We start from the raw sequence: 13,861 nt of genomic DNA, 5'->3' as shown, positions 1-13,861 counted from the left end.
TTTGAACGTAGTTTCTTAAAACTCTGTACCATCTTTCCATCTCATTTTACGCCCAATCCTTTAAAATCAACGTCAAATCTTCCGCCGTCCGATATCCATCTAAATGATACTTTCTATCATATACATGGATCATCATTTTGGTTTGAAAAACAAAATACTTCATGATTCCGCGCTCATAAAATTCCTGGTACTTATCAGCAAAAAACTGAACCTGGTCATCGTCATTTATGAAAGTTTGACCATTAGAAGAATTCCGCAAACTTCGAAATAAATGGTAATCAGATAGTGTCAGATCAGGACTGTATTGGGGATGTGGCTCGCTTCCCAGCTAAGCTCCAATAGTTTCGCACGAGTTGTCAAAGATATGTGAGACCTTGCATTATAATGGTCCTATTTGGCCGATTTTTCTTTGATTGCTTCATCCAGTTCCATTAAGTGTTGATAGTAAACATCAGAATTGATCGTTTGGTTCCTTGGAAGCAGCTCAATAAACACAAAACCTTTGTTATCCCACCAAACTGACAGCATGAACTTTTTTTATTGTTTTTCGATGTGGTTTGTGCTAGTTCATCGTGTTTGCTCTATGATCTTTTTCGAACTAGGTTACTGTATAGGACATATTTTTCATCACCAATGATGATCCTTTTCAAGAAAGGGTCGGTTCCTTTTTATTATAAAGTGCAAACAGCACATGGGATCTGTTTTCAGTATAATGTGCTGTTTAGCTGACTTCAGATTGATTGATTTGATTGGATTTTCCCTGGAGCAAAAAATTTTCTGTGATATCTTCCCAATTGGATGGTTTCCAAAGGAACATTGGAATCCAACTATGTTTTATTTTCTAGAAGAAATGATCGCATAGTCGCATAGCATTTATTCAAATTCCGAAAAAGAAAGTCTAGACGAATATCAAATTGAATGAACCCAGTATTAGTTTTACAGGCTTCTTTATATGTTAGTTCTTATCTTATAAGATATAATAATTATAAAATTGGATAAATTTATTTATGGTTCATTATAGTCACATTAAATAATAAATAATTGAAGACGATACCTTAATGGGGTTGAAGTTGAATCTATAATACCGACAGAAATACTAAACACAGACAATTTATAGTAACAATAACTTAATGAGGTTACAGCTCATAATAATAAATTGATGATGATGCGTCGCTGTGAAAAGGGTTGTTTTGGAAAACTTAACTTTATTTTTTATCAATTGAGAAACTGCAACATTGCTGATTTTGAGATATATTTTTAAATCATCCGAGTTTTTTTTTGTATTTACAAAATTGGAATATATCGTTAATGTATATATTAAATAAGGGTCCAAGTGGGATCCTTGAGGTATTCCTGAAGTAAATAGCTGAAAAATGATACATATTTACATTAATTTTACATAAGGTCTAATGTGGTTGCTGTTTATTATAATTTTTTTTTTTTTCTCAATTTTGAATTATTTTTAATAATATTTCAAAAAACTTTATGAAATTACTTCAGTCAACTCAACAGTAACACGTATAAATAAAGATGCTCGTTGAAAAAAAAAATCTAAACTCCGTACGCAAAACATACAAGGGCTATTCAGAAAATAGGTAACGTTCCGTTGAATACTATCATGCAAAAGCTTTGACATTTATGGAACTCCCAAAAATAAGAAAATATTTGCAAACGTACAAGGGAGGTTTTAGTGATTGTCTTTTGGGGTAGACTTTTACCTCTGTTGTTAAATCTGGTTCAAAACATACACCGAGGAATATTGATTTAAAAAGTTCTATTTTTCATGAGAATGCCTAACCTCAAATGGCAAACCATACTTGAGAATTGCTCAGTACTCATTCAAGTGTAAAGTGTTCCTTCAAAGTGATTTTCACTTGTTTCCAAGAATAATCAACTGGCTACAAACACAGCGTTTCTATAGGTGCAATTCCACTGAGGCAACATTTAGGCAACATGTAGCATGCGGCATTGACGCATGCTACATTCGGTCTTTCTATAGAAGGAACACTAAGCGACAAAAAATATGTCTCATTGCCGCATGCTACAAGTTGACCGTTGTTGCCTGTAGATTTCGTCGTCTTTCGACACGATTGGACGTGTCGAACAGTGTCGCCGTCTATCCAACAGTCAACGGATCCATGCGGCTTGAAGAAGGCGACATGGAGTGGTCGAATGATAAAACCGTAGTTTTTATAGAGGATTACCATAATTCGCCCGAATTATGGAACAATGAAACCCCTGTGTATAAGGACATTAAACTCAGAAATGACAAGTTGACACAATTATCTAGTAAATATAATTATTTTGCGGGTTTGAAGGTAAAAAATCATTGGTTTATTTTTTTAATTTTTTTTAAATAGGAAAATATGATTGTACCTTGATGGAGCTGAAGAAAAAAATAAAGAATTTGCGATCAGCTTTTCATCGCGAACGCGAGGGGTTATTGCTTCCCGAAAGTTGGTATTATAGTTTTTTATCATAGGTGAGGTTTCTCAAGTAAATACTGAAAATCTTCTTCACACATCCGTGTGAAGTTTCTAAATATTGCATCATCGTCAGCAACCAACTTGTTGTACAAATTACACTGAATTTCTTGACCATCGACATATAGCTCTCTTCTCCAATATCGTGGCGTTTTCCTTTTCCTTTTGCGATTTAAAGCGATAACCAAATAAGCAGCCGCCGCGACTGTTTGTAGTGACATGATGTACTAAACTGAAGTTGCCTAAATAGAATTGCTTTAGACGCATGCTACACTCAAGTCCGACAACGCTCATGCGACAGGGGGAAACAAATTCCGCATGCGACATCAATCGAATTTTCTGCCACAAAATCGAACGCCTACAATAGGCAACACTAGGGAACAATTATCAAGCGACTTGTCGTTCAGTGTTGCATCAGTGGAATTGCGCCTTATGAGTGACTGAGATCACAAATCGCGGACTTCTGTGATTAAGAGAGAACCCCGATTTGTTTGGTTTTACATTAAACATTTCTTACTATTTTTCCAAAGCTACTGGCAACATTTTAATACAATTTTATACGAATATGTTTTGGAAGCTGATACGTCTTATGAGCAATACCCGTCGCGGCTTCGCCCGCGGTTTATCGAACCTCGCGTAATATAGGGATAATTGAATGAGAAATGACTTGTGTATTCTATGCATTAATTCAATTTGGAAATGTTATAAATATTCAGACTTATACATAACATTAAATTTGACACTTCAACAAATTCACAGTTGTACTTCAACAGGTAAAGATCGTCACATAATTATCGGTAAATATCACACCTATTGATGTTAGACTTTTTATTGACCCACAATAAACAATAGTAAAAGTAAATTGAAAGTTTAATTCCTGATTCCTAGTAAATTAGGAATTTAATTCGTACTTCAATTCATAATAGCATAATTTCTAATTAATAGTTTGAATGAAAAACAAATAAAGAACAATTTCCGATATTTCATGTATGCCGCGGTGAGAGATATTTTTATTAAACGAAATTATTATGATTTCTGAAAACGGTCTCCTTCACATTATGAAAAAATCATATCAGAACGTGTTGTCATACGAGTGTTATTTGAGTTGTTTACTTATACTTGATCGCGCCGATCAACTCGCTCCGACTTTTTATGATGAAGCACCTTCTAGAGCCACCATTTTTCGCTTGTTTTCCGAATTCAATCGTGGTCGCACTTCGTTAAAGTCATCCAAAATGGAATGTTGTGTCAGAAAACATCGATGTTGTGCGTAAACTAATATTGCAGGATCGTCATGTAACATATTGTGAGATTGAAGCTTACTTGGGCATTAGTTCCATTCGCGTGCAGTCGAGTCTGTCAAAAAGATTTGTTCGCGTTGCATGGCGCACAAAAAACTAGTGACGATTGGTGAAAAAAAAAAATGCTGAAAATATTCAATCACGGTGTTCAAGAGACGTCTATAATATATAAGATCGTGACAGGTGTAAAATCGTGGGCTCTTTCCGAGCTAAATCCATCCGAAGTTGTTCGCGCCAGAAGCACTTCGAAGCAAATGGTCGCCTCTTTTTTTAGAATAACTGGACATGTACCTAGATATTTGTATTTCTGCACCCTTTCAATGTGGTTATTTCCAATTTGTAACTGTGCATTCGGATCTTGCATTTTCGAGAAGTGCATATATTTAGTTTTATTTAAATTCATGTGTAGCCCAAACTGCTCGCTGACTCTTCTTACCTTTTCTGTAATTCTTTGAAGGTCTTCTATATTAAGACGCTATTAAGACTGTGTCGTCAGCATATCTTATGTTATTAACTGGAACTCTAACGATTTTCTACTTCACCCGAAGAAGCGGTTGATACGTTGAAATCCATGTTTCCTCAATCGGAATGGGAAAAAGACTTCGAAAATTAATTCGAACGCTTGAAAAAGTGTATTGATCCTAATGCAGAATCTTTTGAAAAATAATGGCACCATATCCAATTATAAATATTAGTTTTTATTTGTCTATTTCCAATTTTAAGCAGCAACCCTCGTAGCATTGAACTTACTAAGCAAGCCTGAATTATTTTTCTGTTCTTTGCTTATCCTAGAGACAGGATCATCTGTATAGTAACAAAAAAGACAAACTTTAATCGCTGCTTCATATGTAGATAATTTTTTTTTGTAATCCGTTTATTTTTAATTCCTTAACGTTTTATTATTTTCAGAATAGCCTCCGTATTTTGTCACGTATTGTGTTATTAGAGAAATACTCAAGTTTCTTATTAGTTTCTATCCGGGAAGAAACAGTTGGCGTCAGATAGACGGCATTCGATTTTCTTGTTTAACTTTCCTTTGGACCAGTTGTGCTATTCGATTTTGAGCGTTTCATAATATTATAGCAGCAATCCTTATTGAATTGTATCTCAATTCATGGGAAGATAATTGTTCAGATTTAGGGATGAACAAAAAGAATAAAAAGCAAGCTTACATTCATAACATTTCGTGGAGTGAATCAAACAAAAATGAAATCTAAAATGCTTTGGAATGTACTTTTTTTATTTCATACATCAATTTCCATTCTAGATTTTCAACAGGGAAGCATTGTTTGTGGCAAAATTAATCAACAAAGTGTACTAACCCTAATATATTTCCGAGCTTTGGAATCGTCTGGGAATTAACCGGTGTGTTTTATAATATATTTTAAAAAACATTAGATTAATCATCTTCATAATACAATATTCAAATTAACGCTTGCTAGAAATATTAAGCAAATTGAATCTAAATTCTATATGGAATGAATAACATATCGCTTGATTTGTACATACAACAAATATTGATGAACTTTCAATAAGTGCTATGATAGAATCAATAAACAATGCTCGGAGACTATTCTCGGCGTCTCCACTTTGTGTGGATCTTCGTAAACTTCTTCCGCCTTTTTACTTTACTTAAGTAAATGGTAATTAGAAAAAGACAAGGATTTCAACCGATTTGTTAGCTCTACGCGTTAACTTTAATGCTACAACTCCTATTGTGTCCTATAAAAAGTTTCACTTCAAAAATATTCTTCTAATTGACTTAAGCAGATTACTGAATTAGTTGGAAAAACTTTTTCTAAACATTTTTTTTGTTAAACTTACAGAAATCGAAATTTAGTAAATTACGTTACTTTATGAACACACTCTATATAAAAAGGTGTTATCCCATATCAACAAATGGTTTTTTTAACTGTCCGCCTACTCTTGAATCCCTAATCGTCTATTGACGTTTCTATTATACTTAGTTCAACTAGATTAAATTTAAAGGAAATTTTATGTTGTTCACTATACCAACATATATATTTAACATAGATAAAAAAAGTAAATAAAATAGGATGCATCCTATCTAAAGAGACCTTGCCTATTCTAATATTTCATGAACAGCTGATTAATACATCGTATGTATCATTATGTTTTTAAACGCGAAAATAAACCCATTTCAAAACTATGTTAATTTTATGGAATGTCCTATCCAAATTTGAACTTATTTAGCATAAAAAACAATTAAACTACTTTCGTTTGAAAAATTGACAGAAATAATAATTTTAAATTGCTTTGGTTGTGTTGTTATGAAAACGCTGACAAATGTATTCATGACCAAGCAACCATCGCGCGCTAAGCCGCGACGTTACGTCATTAACTCTCATACGTCAAAGAGCTGACATGTACTTAACAGTGCCCCAAAACTCCATTGTATATTATAGCTCAAACTTTATTGTGTGCTAAAGTTTGCTCCAATTTTATAACAAAAGGAAATTTCAATCAACTTCTGGTTCCATACATTATATCTATAAGGCAACCATCAATGAGCAAGACCTGGAGGAATGGTTTGGCCGGAGCAGGCTTCTGTGGAGGATTCAATCGACAGCACAAGAACACAGTAATTTCAATCTGCTCAGATAGTAGAGCTGTCATACAAGCCATAACGGCCGAGAAGCTGTGCTCTAGGTTAGGATTTGAGTGCAAGAAAAACCTGGCGGGTGAGGGCTGCAAGATCCAGCTCGTTTGAGTGCCCGGTCACTGGGTAACAAAGGCAACCATCCCCCAGACTGGGATTGGTCAATAGGCTCAGAAACCATCCTTGGTGTAGCTAAAAGTGTTGATATCACGTCTCTCAACGGTCTGCTTGCAAGGCGGGCTCGCTAGAGATGGATAGAGACACCCGACAAGAGACAGCGAAGGCTCACATAGATGGGCCTTGTGCATCTCACACCAAAGAACTGCTCTAACTAAATAGGTGCTAAATCCGATTAGTTACCGGACTTTTAACCGGACACGATCATCTAAGACGCCATCTCCACACCAAGGGCATCACGGGAGTGCCGTTTTTGCATGGAGGGGGATGAAACTGTGGACCACGTCATCTATGAGGGCTCAGCACTCACACGAGTGTAGTTCAAACAGCTTCACAGCTTGCCTAATGATATAAAATGGTTCAAGCCAAAACACTCAATCGGCTTCTCAAAAGACATCGGCATTTGGTAACGTCAAGTGGGTCTATCTGAAGGCCTATGTTCTCAACGATCCTTGGCCACCCATAATGCTACTATGAACTATATCTATGAGAAGATTTTGATGTATTATCCCACACAGGGTTGAAATACGAAGCACAAATTAAAAAATTAGTAATTGCTGACAAACATCCAACACCTTTTTTTTTTATTTTTTCGGTTTGTCGGTTTAAATTTTCCCGTTTTCGTATAAATTAAGTTGGAAATCTCGGGTCCGACACTCGCTCGCTTTTATTTGATTTATCTTTAGACGACTACGATAAGGAAAGTGTCTGGAGAAATTCGGGATAATAGAGGATAATCGAGAGGTGTATGTTGCGATGTAAAACGAGTTTATGTTTCGTGAGCTTAGATTCACGTATTACAATACCGGGTTGTTACGTTTCCTCCACCTTGTTAATGGGATTGATGTAGGGTATAAAAAAATTGATGCGAGGTGTTATCGTAGAATATATTTCGCGGGAAGAACGTGTCGTGAATGAGGATGTATTGTGCTCTTACGTATTGGAAGCATCACTCACTGCGGGTATTATTTTTCCAATTTATGCAAATCCAAGAACAAAGTAATTCTTGTTTTATTAGTATTGGAGGTATAAAATGAAAACTTTTCTTTGAAAATTGGAAATATATCATATGGATTACGAGGATCGTCCCAGGAGTACCTGGCCTGACCTAGAGATGGCGGTAGTTGATAGAAAAATACCACAATCTATACAGAACATGTTTCAAGTTTGAACACGCCACGTGGTTTAATATTTATTTGGCAGCCATTGATAGTGAACGTTTTCAATGAATTTGTAAATATGGAAATAATCGTTATCGTCATCCGAAAGGCCTTAGCCCAACCAATATAAAAGTTGAACTAGATTTGACTCTAGATGAGACTGAAACTTCGTTATCAACAGTAAAATATAGAGTTTAAGCAGAGGTTAAACGAGGCGGTACGACCTGCCAAGACCAGCAACACAGTGGTCGACCAAATGAGAAATGTTGAAAAAAATCGACAAAGCGGTACTGGATGATTATCAACTAAAGTACGCGAGCTAGCAGACATAGTGGGCATTTCAAAAAGTGTGGTACGTCGCATATTAACTGAAAATTTGTACATGGGTGCCGCGTTGCTTACAATGAAACAAAAACAGCGTCGTGAAAATGTTTCATAGAAATAAAGCCGAATTTTTATGCCGTTTTATAACCATGGATGGCACGTGGGCCTATCACTTCACTCCCCAATCAAAACAATGGACCGAAAAGGGAGAACCTGCTCGAAAGAAAGCTCCATCTGCAGGCAAGGTCATCGCGTCGGTTTTTTTTATTGAAAAACTATCAATGACGAGTATTATTTGAACTTATTGCAACATTTGAATGAAGAAATAAAACGGCCGCATTTGAGTATAAAGAAAGTGTTGCTTCATCAAGACACTGCACCAGCTCACACATCCGTTATTGCAAATGGTCAAAATTAATAAATTAAGCTACTACCTCATGCACCCTATTCACCAGATTTATCTCCTTCGGATTATTTTCTGTTCCCAGAGATGAAAAAATAGTTCTGTGGTCAAAGATAGGTGATATCTGTAGTTAATGGCTATTTTGAGGAGCTTGACGATTCTTATTATAAAGTGTATTGAACATCGCTGGGAAAAGTGTATGGAGCTAAAAGGATATTAAGTTGAAATATAAATATATGTGGGATTGAGATTATTGCCCTACTTCATCCTACAGCCACGCACGAAACACGGGTTCTCTTCAGCAGAGTAAAGCTGGATCCACACTATAAGGTCCATTATTTGTTCGCCATCCGATTTCGGTCTGGTGAATTTCAATCACATTCACATTCGATAATTTGACTTCGTTCAGGGTTTAGTTTTGAACCGTCTGATAGAATAGATGTATAAAGTATTTGTTATCATTAATACTTCAAAATGTTCTTGGTTTCTTGGTCTTTTCTGTTGTAAAATTAGTTTTTCCTAATAATTTTTTATCAATCTCACAAAAATTAAAATTCAAACATAATTTTGAAATAGAAAAGACCTAAAATCCAGAACATTTAGAAGCATTAATATATCAAAAGGTATAAGAAATAAGAAATTAAAGTATTTGATATACGCGGCCGAAGAATGTCATGGAACGTTTCGATTGAAGAATTAGTTGTTATATCTTTTAATCTTGATGAAGAAAATAAATTTCTGATCGCGATTGGAATTGGATTCGACTGGAACTTTACTTTTACGGATATAATGAATGTACACATTGTTTTTCATCTAATAATATTTCACCAGACCAAGATCGGAGCGCGAACTAACCGTAATCGACCTTATAGTGTGGATCCAGCTTAAAGCCAACAATAACAGTCGAGTCAGTCGGGCCATTCTTGTAAATGACAAAGAACTCATGGATCGTACTACGTATCATGTAATACTGCGTAGTATTTTCCTTTATTAATATGGACGATTAACACAATCCCATGACTATTCTAGAAAATGGTCGCCATTAATTTTTCGACCGATAAAATGTCTTTGTTTTTTCTTTCGGAGTAGGTTCGTTCCTAAAAATATGATGTCTTGATTTTTTTTTCACTTCAGTGAAGTGGCGGATCCAGGTTATAAATACAATTAAAAATCGACGAAAACAATCTTACTCATTTTGCTTAAACTGCGTCAAAGAGGAAAATGTTCATTCGAATACGATTTTGATTCAAAGTGAACAATCGCGCACCCAATGCGTGGATAACCTACGCATGCATAATTCTGCAGTCAATATATGGCAAATGCGTTCTATGATGTGCCGATAAACTCTTCTATCTCTCTAACCTCTCTTCGACGATGGTTCAGTGCCATTTGGTAATCTTGTTCGCTAGTTGTTGCGGTTTTTGTCCATTCAGACACAGCCACGTTTTAATTCAGCTGCCCAAAATTATACGGTCATAAGTGATGGTGCATAATCTCCTTATACGACGTCTAATCACTTTTACATTTGGTTGGACGTATTGACAAAATCATAAAAAAAAAATCTTCATAGCATTTCACTTATACGATTGTCGAACTTTCAAAAAATCGCCGAATTTTGAACGAGAATCTCTCAACGCATGTGCAACAGTATATTACATATCGAATTTGGAAAGTGATACATTTCGCAATAGTTACTGTTTTGCACAGGCTGCGTAGCGGCGACTACAAAATACACTTTCCAACGAATTGTGTACACTATTTTTACTACGACCATGTAAAAAATTCTACACAAATCGTATTTTTTAAATAAGAAAGTTAATTAAACAATATCACACATGTGTTGGAAAGCATTGCAACACATGTGGTGAAAAGTATATAAACACGTGTTAAAAAATCCCACAAAATATTTTTTCATAAAAGAATGAATATGGCATATTTTATGACTAAAGAACAGAAAAAGAAACAAAAGAACAATAAATTTTTTGCAACTATATTAGGTACCTAACGAGAACTAAATAATTATTTATGATTTTGTTTCACTTTTTTTCTGAGACGTTATAAAAGTAAAATTGTTATTATAACAACAAACACATATGTTAGGGATACCACCAATATTGCAACATTACAAAATCCACTGTAATTTATTTAAAAATGATATAACCTTAACAAATCATATTGTCCATTTCTTCAGTCTTCTTAAATTTGGCCTTTTGTCTTTCGGCACCTAGTCAGATTCATATTGTATTCGCGTATTCCCTCTATCGTTCGAGACCATACATAAAATAAGAAAAAGAAGAATTTCAATACATGTATGTGTTGTTATTTTTTGGTACATGTGTGAAATAAGCTATTTTCTTAGGTAAAAATGAGTGTGCAATCTATCATTTTCATTTGTGGTCGTATATATTTCCCTATTTATATTGATAAGTGCTGACATCTATAGCTTGAGATCGGAAACTCTTTTAGACAACCCTCGTATATAAGATTTTTTATATTAATATTACTTATATAATTTTGTTTTCCACTCAATTTTAACAGTTTCCTTTTGACTATGAGAAAAGCATTTCACAATAAACAATAATTGCATAGTTTTTAATGTCAAATATGCCGTCAATTTTAGCTGTAAATTCAAATTTTTTCGGATCGTTTGTATTCAATTTAAACTCTAGTAAATAACAATTAAATATAATTTAATTTATTATATTATAAGTGGATATTCTTTTATAATAAAGGAAAATATGAAGATAAAATGTCCAGTTTGATTCAAATAACGTTGAAGGAACAGGTTTTCCAGAAAAAATTTATTTGTTATTTCCATAGAATATTATTCTTCATCTATGGATTTCATAAAAGTATCTCTTGAATTATTCGTCACTGTTGACACAAACAAGCGAAGTTTTCGAAATATCGTATCCGAAAATAATCTCACTATTATTTACTTTAGACTGAACGTCGTCTATCAGCAAATATTGGTATATGAACATTTTAAGATGAGTAATGTTGAAATAAAAAATTTATATTTTATTGTAGAGGAAACTGCAGTTAGAAAATACACGGATTTCTATCACTAATATTTTTTTACAAAATATACTAAACTTTGCGAAAAAATGTCAATAGACAAGACACATAATAAGCTACATAATTTTACTGCAAAAAATTGAAGATTAAGTAGATAAAACATTTTTAAATACCCATTTTTGAACGTATTCCACGATTCTGAACTGAAGCTTCCAAAAAACAAAACAAATTCATAAAGTTTACGTCATGTTACTGTCCCTTAGAACTATACGAAACCGTGCTGGCAAAACCGCGAGCAACAGCTACTTATTATTTAAACAACAAAATTAATATTTTTAAAGCAGCTCTTGATGTACTTAGGGCCGCAGTATCCTCCAGATAACATAAAACAGATAACGAAAACCATTCGAGTTCTAACCTAGAATATATTTATCTGCTGGGATAGGTAACTAAGTTTTAACTATTCCATGAATAATTGAACTATATACAACGTCCAAATTATAGGTAAAAGAAAAATGAGTTAACAAATTGAAAAACGTATCTAACCTCGCGAGTAGGATGTTATCAACTTTCTTATTGTATTAGGTGTGATAAATATCATAGCAATTGATGACACATTAATAACCTCAATAATATCTTGGCTTTATAATATGTATTCATAAACAGGACATAAAAAACCAAAGATAAAAGTTGGTCTATTTGAACCAAGATTAAATGTATCATAAATATAAGCAATGCGTGATGACAGTAATAAATAATTTCAAGAAATATCAATCAAATTTTTCACTGTTTACATTGCTTCACTTCTATATAGTATGTCCTGAAAGTAGTGTTACCTTTCTTACATTTATATATTGGTTGGCTACAAAGAAATTTCGGTTTTCTAACATAAACTACTTTTTTTTCAACAAAGCTAGTTTTTAATCGATTATATATTTTCCACTTTGTTCAATGACCTTTCGTCATCCTTCTTTTAACTCCATGATTCCGCGCTAATAAAATTCCTGGTCCTTATCAGCAAAAAACTGAACCAGATGCGATTGATGGTCATCGTCATTTATGAAAGTTTGACCTTTAGAAGAATTCCGCAAACTTCGAAATAAATGATAATAACATGTTGCCAGATCAAGGCATTATGGGGGATGTGGCATCACTTCCCAGCTAAGCTTCAATAGTTTTCCAAAGATATGTGAGACCTTGCATTATCATGGTGGAACACTAAACCTTTCCGAATTGATCGATTTTCTTTGATTGCTTCATCCAGTTCCATTAATTGTTGATAGTAAACATCAGAATTCATCGTTTGGTTCCTTGGAAGCAGTTCAATAAACACAAAATCTTTGTTATCCCATCAAACTGACTGCATTTTGTTTTTCAGCTTTGTTTGTGCTGGTTCATCGTGTTTGTTCCATGATCGTTTTCGAACTACGAGTATGTTACTGTACAGGACTAATTTTTCATCATCAGTGATGATTCTTTTTAAGAAAGAGTCGGTTCCATTTAGTTTAAGGTGCATATCGAAAATGTTGATTATTTGTGTTGAATGAATTTCTTTCAATTCCTGAGGTCCCAAATATCAAGCTTCTTAACTAGCCCAACGATCCTCTTCAATTATGACTTTGATTTGGTCATCATCACCTTCAGTAGGCCGACTCAACTTAACCATATAATGCTAAATAAATTAAATTCACTAACCTGTTTATAATTAAACCCACAAATAGACTTTCACAATTGCTTCCCCAACTAAATTTTAATTTTTTCTTGAATTCCCTTAATATTTTGAAATTAGGTATCCCCCTAAAATGATAAGCGTCCTTCGCCGTTCTCAAACACTTCTCAATTCAAGAGACAAAAAAATAAGTAAAAATAGAACAACTATAACCACAATATGAATAATTTTGTGAAATGTACTATTATATACACAAACAGACGTTGTCATTAATAAATTTCTAGTTTACCGTCAAAAAAAGTCGGGTCCAGTCTTAAAATGATACTAAAAAACTTCCCAACCACCCCTACAGTCAACGTATCGATTTTTATTCATAATCTCGCTATTTAAATTACAAATTGATTAACTAGAAGATGTTCAAAGCTTCTGCTAAAAAAAAAATTAATAAAAGCACTTCAAACTTCCGAACGATTTTCAGTAATAGAGCTGGCACACCGGGACTAACATTGATAAAATGAAACCCGTCTCGACTAAATTGACTATGGTAATAATAAACGAGCTTAAGATGAAACAAACTCGAAAATTATAATCTAACAAGAAATAGTCAAACTCGTTACAAAGGCTCTAAGTGACTAGCCTAATTACAAGTCCGATTAACTACAGAATAGAACAAGCGGTCCGTATAATCGAGACTAGTATCTTTAAT

At 34.0% G+C, this 13,861-nt stretch overlaps 1 protein-coding gene across 2 annotated transcripts in view; it reads left to right on the top strand.

Annotated features, from left to right (window-relative positions):
* LOC130449959 (calcium uniporter protein, mitochondrial) overlaps positions 1–13,861 on the top strand; it is a 180,215-nt gene that overhangs the window by 19,139 nt on the left and 147,215 nt on the right. The gene's annotated exons all lie outside the window — the stretch shown is intronic.

Source organism: Diorhabda sublineata, chromosome 10 (assembly GCF_026230105.1).
Source record: "Diorhabda sublineata isolate icDioSubl1.1 chromosome 10, icDioSubl1.1, whole genome shotgun sequence".
NCBI classification, from domain to species: domain Eukaryota; kingdom Metazoa; phylum Arthropoda; class Insecta; order Coleoptera; family Chrysomelidae; genus Diorhabda; species Diorhabda sublineata.
The sequence above is the reverse complement of the archived record's forward strand: the minus strand, read 5'-3'. Positions and strand labels throughout refer to the sequence as shown.